We start from the raw sequence: 7130 nt of genomic DNA on the forward strand, positions 1-7130 counted from the left end.
TTGTCCAGTTGACACTCCATCAAACTTTGTATGACAAAACCAGCTACTTCACCTTTGCGCACCCAGACAACTGCAGCCTAATTATGCATGCTGACAGGGCCGTAGTCACCATATACATTGAGGGGGACACGGGACAAATATTATCTTGGAGGACATCATTGCACTTGGTTGACTATTTTTCTATGATCTTAGATGTAAATATTGCATGTTTATTTCAAATGAAACACATTTTTGACTTGTGAATGAGTCAATGGAATTTCTTGCAATAATGAAAAAATACTGGCAATCATGTCCGCCTGGCACAAACCACATGTTTTGGACAGCTGTGAAGTGACAGAATGTCCCACCATCATGGTTCTTATATTGCCAGATTCCAGAGAGTCTCCCCTCTTCATATATGGCAGAATATGTCAACTTCCAATTTGCTATGGTGAGATACATGTAAAAATGTAAGAATTTAGTCACACAGATTTGTTTTTTTCATTGATATAAAAATTAATATAAAATACAGGCACATAGAAGGACATGAAATGATGGCAAATCTGGTCTCCTATGTCCGAATTTCATGTTCATTGGTCAGTCTGAACTGGTAATAATGGCCGAGCCCTCCGCCTCAAACATTTGGTCGAGTGTCCCTTTTTTTCACAAATCCAAGGTGGCAACCCTATCTGAAGACCATCCTCTAACAGAAAAGAATGTCAGTTCTTCCTCACTCAACTCCACCAGACAACACTATGAATGACTCTGAGAAGAGATTATCTGATCTGACTTGGTCAGACATCATTTCATACCAGCCAGTTTGTTCCTGAAGCCTTGAAGAGTCATGGAGGAGGAGGAAGAGATAAACCAAAGAAAGAGGAGAAACTGAGATAAAGAGAGGAAGAGGAGGAGGAAGGCTGCTTTTGGCCAATAGAAGAGGATGGAGGAGGAGGAAGAGAAGGAGGAGAAGGAGTGCAGCAGCAACAACACATGGTCCCAATTTCACGGTTGTGGACGGAGGAGTGCAGGCGGATGCGGGGGCAGGAACAGGCCTGCAATCTGGAGACATTAATACCTCAGTAATAGTCACATTCACTTCCACAACCAGGAAACTACTGCTCTGGACTCTGTGTGTGTGTGTGTGTGTGTGTGTGTGTGTGTGTGTGTGTTCAGAGTACTCTACTATACGCAAATTGTCCATAAACACACATACACTTGCTTTGTCGTTTTCTGTACTCACACCCGCTTGGACAAAATCTCAAGTTTTTCTGCGGCTCATTCACTCTTTCTCTGGCTCTCACACACACACATACACACATACACACACACACACACGCTTACACTGAGACAGAGCAGACCATAACAGAGTAGTAAAAGGCATGCAGCAGGGCAGAGCAGGACACAGAGAGCCTGACTTCCTGAGCTCTTAATGAGACCTGTTACAGTAAACCACCGCCTCCTCTTTCACTCCATCTCTCCTCTCCTTCAACCATCCATCCACAAGCCCTCCTCCTCTCCCTCCTTCCTCTACCCTCTTGCTCTTATACTTCCAGTATACGTACACTAAAGTTAAACAGTTTTGAATGTACCTGTTATAGATGTTTCTCTTGCAGTCTTCTTCTGGTGCTGTTTTCCGTGGCTTGACTTGGCAGCCTGTAGTTTGGCAGAAATGTCATCCGTATGTATGAAACGTTTTTTTAGTGCTACAAGAGAAACTCCACAGGGTACTTTTAACTCTGATGTCGAGGCCTCTTGCAACCAGTTTGTTAGAAGAAAACTTTCAGGCCTCAGTGATAGCAAACAGCTACAGGTGGCTGATTGTTCATTAGCACTGAGATCAAGCCCATAAAAGTAAAGAAGGGCAAATGTTTTCCTGGTTAGAGTGTTTGACTATGCAGGACGGTGAAAACACAACTTCAGAGCTCCTCGTCCACCACCAGCCTCTTCTTCCCTCAGTGCTCGGAGGCTATTTTCATCATTAAAGGCATGGGCTCAGAGCGCTGTGGGTGTGTGTTGGTCGTCCGATTAAAGGGCAGCCATTGAAGAGTGTGTGTTTTGTGGTTTAAACCAACGGTATGCAGGACGCCATACGGGCCTGGGCTGACGCAGCAGCACCACACCGAGATCTGAGCGTGTGCGGTCGAGGGGTGGGGGAGAGATTGTGGGATCGGACAAGGGTTGGGTGGGGGGCATTAAAGCATCGGGTCATAAAACATAAACTAACCCTAATTTTAATTCTTTACTCGACTGTCAGCTGACGACGTGAGGCCTAGCTAAAACCAAGGTACAAAATAATGTCCTTATTTTAAAAGATCTACAACTGAAAGAGTGAACCCACACACACACACACACACACACACACACACACACACACTGGAGGTTGGGGCAGCGGATGGATCACACAACACAGGACTTTCCCCCACGACACCAGTGAACCTTGGGTCACCATCACCATATTTCTTTTCCTAACCATAGCCAGAGAACTTTTACCTGCCTAAAGCTAACCTACATAAGTTAATGTTATAAAGTAAGTACCTTTATGTTTAATACATTACATCATGATTGTGAGGCTGTGGCTCGGAGGTAGAGCGGGTCATGCACCAATTGGAAGATCAGCGGTTTGATCCCCGGCTCCTCCAGTCAGCATGTCAATATCCTTGAGCAAGATACTGAATCCCATATCCCAATGATGCTTCTTCCATCAGTGTGTGATTGTGTTAATAACTGAGTAGTAGGTGGCACCTTGGCCGGCAGCCTCGGCCACCAGTGTGTGAATGTGTGTGTGAATGGGTGAATGTGACTCGTGGTGCAAAAAGTGCTTTGAGTGGTCGAATGACTAGAAAGCTGCCATAATTAAATGTCTCACCCCAATCCTTACCCATAGCCTTTGTAAAAGGAAGATAGGAAGCCACCATAACAGTTTGTGCACTTTTGAAGCCTTGAGTTCGCCATTTTGGGTTTTTTGGAGCCAGATGGGGCCATATTTGGATGAGAGGGTGGAGCTGTGGAGGAGCGAGGGATGGATCTGACTCACAGACTGTAGTGATGCCTCACAGAGGGTTAGGGTTAGGTGAGCCTGTCACTCAACCAGCCCCGCCCTTTAATGCATAACTTTAAGTCTTTAAAAAATGTAAGCAGGCGAGTTATATAAAAATCCAATCCCTGTACAGTTGTCTTGAAGGTTGAAATTAGCTATAGAGGCCAAAACTGCTTTTGTACCAGTCTGTAACCATGTTTATTTCTGCTGTAAAGTTGAACATTTTAACATGGAAGTCTATGTGGATTGACTCTGTTTTGGAGCCAGCCTCAAGTGGACATGAGAGGAACTGCAGTTTTTGGCAGTTCTGCATCAGCTTCATTTTTCAGCCTCAGAGGCAGCTGCTTGTGAGGAAACCAACTAGACCAGTGATAGAGGGGGCTTTATCAACAAGATATCACAAATTTAAAATGTGTTCTACCAGACAACTGTGAAGTGCATATCATATAGTAGAAATCATAATGTTGCCATTGCTGGTCAGTGTTCAGCCTGAGAGGTGTTACTGATCCACTGACTTCTCTTTCTCTGTTTACATCCCTCCATCTCTACGTCTCTCTGTCTCTCTCGCTGTGAGCGGCCCATTGACTAACCAAGGACTTCTTTCAGCATGTCTTCAGGTCTGTGGCTCCTTTTAACGCAGCCCGAATGTGGCCCCACAGAGGACGTTTTCAAACCAGCCCTGACATTGATGAAACGCCTCTGGTAGTGTCCAGGAGCTGCAGTTAAACACACAGTGGTGAGAGTGTTGACTGAGACCACAAGTCCATGAGTGTATGTGTGTCTGTGTGCAGGGGTTTTTAAAAGTTGAACAACCAATAGAGGCCTATGCGATGTCTGACGGTTTGAATATCCAGAAACATTTGGAGACAACTTGTTACCTCTATGGCTTCGAACAAACTGAACAAACGTTTGAACTCTCCTGCCTCAAAAGTTCATCCGGGTCCAGTCAGATGTCAGAGATGACTTCTCTTCATGTTTCGAAGGTCTGTGATGCTTTTAAGTTGTAGAAAGTCCTCCTTACTGAAAGGGCAGAAAAAGACAAAGATCCCCTTTATATCTTGCATGAAAATACATTTTGTATGTTGATTGTATCTACATATATATGATTTAGCCTGATTACAGGTGACTGAGACAACACAGCAGTGTTACATCAAATGACAAAGAGCTTCACCGTCAGGTGAGGAAGAGCTGCTGCTGCTTCCTCACTGGTTTGGAACATTTGTAATGTCCGCCCACGTTGTTGTTTGTCTGTGGACTGAAAACACAACTGCATTTACACTTGTGTTCAATGTGGTCATGAAGCATCTCTGACCACCTGTGGGGGTGGTTTGGCTGATCCAATCACAGTCTGACCTCTATGCATTATGGGTGCATTTACTCCTGTACTTTGATGTGGTTTCATGTGGTCACTGTATGATTGCAATCCAGTCACCCAAAATGTATTTTAATCTGCGGTGTAAAGGGGTCAGATATCCCTCTGTGCATGAGAGAAGAGAAAATCACCGGCAGGAACAGCTTCCTGTTTCACTGTCAGGTGCACAATAATGTCTGTAACAAACTGGAATTTAGCAAAGCTATTCTTCAAACTTCACAATAGAAACTGAAGGTTAGTCTAGTGCTAGCGCTGTTGACCAATTGGTTGGTTTTTAGCCACCTACAAAATGGTGCAGAGATAGACCTCAGGTGCTGCTCAAGCACCTTTTGCCCTCTAACTAGATAAGTGCCTTTTTTGTGAGATTAAAGTATTAAAACATCTCAACACAGCCAGTTGAATTTTGGCACTAACCCACTATTAATCTTAACAACAAGTAAGCTACTCTGGTGTAAAATCACACCGCCTCCCTCCAACTCTTTGGCTGATTTGGGTTCACCAACTGCCCGTTGCAAGGCAAAGGGGCCAACAAGTGCTAAACACCTCTGGGAACTCCTTCAAGACTGTTGGAAAACCATTTCAGGTGACTACCTCTTGAAGCTCATGGAGAGAATGCCAAGAGTGTGCAAAGCAGTAATCAGAGCAAAGGGTGGCTATTTTGAAGAAACTAGAATATAAAACATGTTTTCAGTTATTTCACCTTTTTTTGTTAAGTACATAACTCCACATGTGTTCATTCATAGTTTTGATGCCTTCAGTGAGAATCTACAATGTAAATAGTCATGAAAATAAAGAAAACGCATTGAATGAGAAGGTGTGTCCAAACTTTTGGCCTGTACTGTATATATATATTTTTTTAATTAATAATTATGAGAGAGGTGCCCCTTTTTTTGTTTTTCTTTTGCTTTGGCACCTGCCACCAAAAATGTCTGTGCATGGAACTGGCCCATCAAAAAAACAAAAAATGATAGCAGTTTAAGTGCACGTAATATTCAGAGGAAGAAGAGACGCATCCATTGGACTTTCACCACTTTAACTTTTGTCTTCATCCCGGCACGTTTTCCCCCTGATGCCGCCAGGTGCTGTTAAACTACAGTGGCAACCGGCCAAGTATGCCGATGTTAAAGGATGCCTTATTTTGTTGGTTTCTAATGCCACAAGTCACTGCCCAAGCACTGGATTTCAGCAACTTCAGAGTGAGATCGGGCTTGATTTTGTCTATTGGAACTGGATCAGGGAGTAACAGCTGAACTTACAGTTTAAACCTCTTAAATCTAACCACTGAGTGGACTGCAGAGGACCCAACGAAAGAGTATTTAGAGGCCAGTTTCACTGTTGTGGTTCAGAGGGTCACTGACACTTTGCTGAACTGGAAAACAAATTCAGAATCCAAGTTCACACAATATTCTCCTCCGTCATGAAACACTGTGAGGACATCGACTAAATTAAGGTTTAAATCATTCTTCTTCTTTTGAGGCCAAAAGTGTTTCAAACGTCCACACAATACATTTGGTGTCTGAACTACACTGATTTTTTTTTTCTCTGTTATTATTGAAGGGAAGAATAAATAATCTCTATAACAGCTGATGGCAAACTTTTGAACAGTGAAGTATTTAGTACAAATAAACAGAATTGTAAAAATCATCAGTAAGGATCATGTCACGTCCGGGACACAAGTTTTCCCTGGACCCCTGAGCTGAAGGAGGGTCTCTGTATTTACTGACGTGTCGGGGGTCATTAAGGACGGGCCGGAGTACAGTTGAATCTCTGTGGTGCTGACACCTCCACAAACATTAGGGGAAGATTTGTAGGTGAAACCTGAAAGCCTGTGCTGTCTGTGTGGCTTTCACAGAGGGCCGTTTCTCAACCTCTCACAGCTGGATGAATGACGTTACTGTGGACAGTACACCACCTATCTATCTATCTATCTATCTATCTACATAAATAAAATGAGAGATGGAGGGTTTAGTAAGAAGGATAGAAAATAATGGAGGTGTAGAGGAGGGAGGGAGGGAAGACGTCTGGCTCTAATTTACGGCCCTAATAAATCCCCACTCTTTACCCTCTAACCCCTGAACCAGCCAGGCAGCTCCCTAAAAACTTAATCACTCCCCTGTCGGCCCCCTCTGTATCCTCATGGAGCGAGAGAGAAAGGAAAGAGAGTGAACAGTGGCCATATTATTCCGCTGTAAAACCAAATGGCGTCCTTGTAATCACCTGACTGCCCCATCAGCCAGACAGCCGCTGGAGCAGTCGGCCAATGAGACAGTTAGTTATTCAGCAGCTGGCAGCCTGGCTGGATGACTTATAGAGGCCTGTCTAGCTTCAGCACACACAGATTTATCCCTCGTCCGTTCCTGCTAATCCTACTGGGATGATTCTGAATTTTTTTGTTTGTTTGTTTTGTCCTCTTTGTGGCCTCCTATCCACAGTTTTAACCACTGAAATGAAGCTTTATATTGTGGATACATTTGAAAACAGTCAATTGTAAAGTGGATGGAAACAGAATTGGGTCACATTTGCTCTGTAAATTAAAACCTGGGTGGTTTTCTGCCCAATCAGGCTGCGTTTTAATCCATTTTGGGTGGTTTTCTTTCAGAAAAACTTTTAAAGTTAGCAATATTATCCACGACTTTGCGTGTCATAATTTTTCATCACTGGCTTTGGATTCAGCTGAAGCCCACTGCACACCAAGGCTGTATTTTTTTTTGTCGAAATTTGTTGCACATTTGAAAATAAATT

The sequence above is a fragment of the Epinephelus lanceolatus genome, chromosome 11 (assembly GCF_041903045.1).
Source record: "Epinephelus lanceolatus isolate andai-2023 chromosome 11, ASM4190304v1, whole genome shotgun sequence".
Taxonomy (NCBI): Eukaryota; Metazoa; Chordata; class Actinopteri; order Perciformes; family Serranidae; genus Epinephelus; species Epinephelus lanceolatus.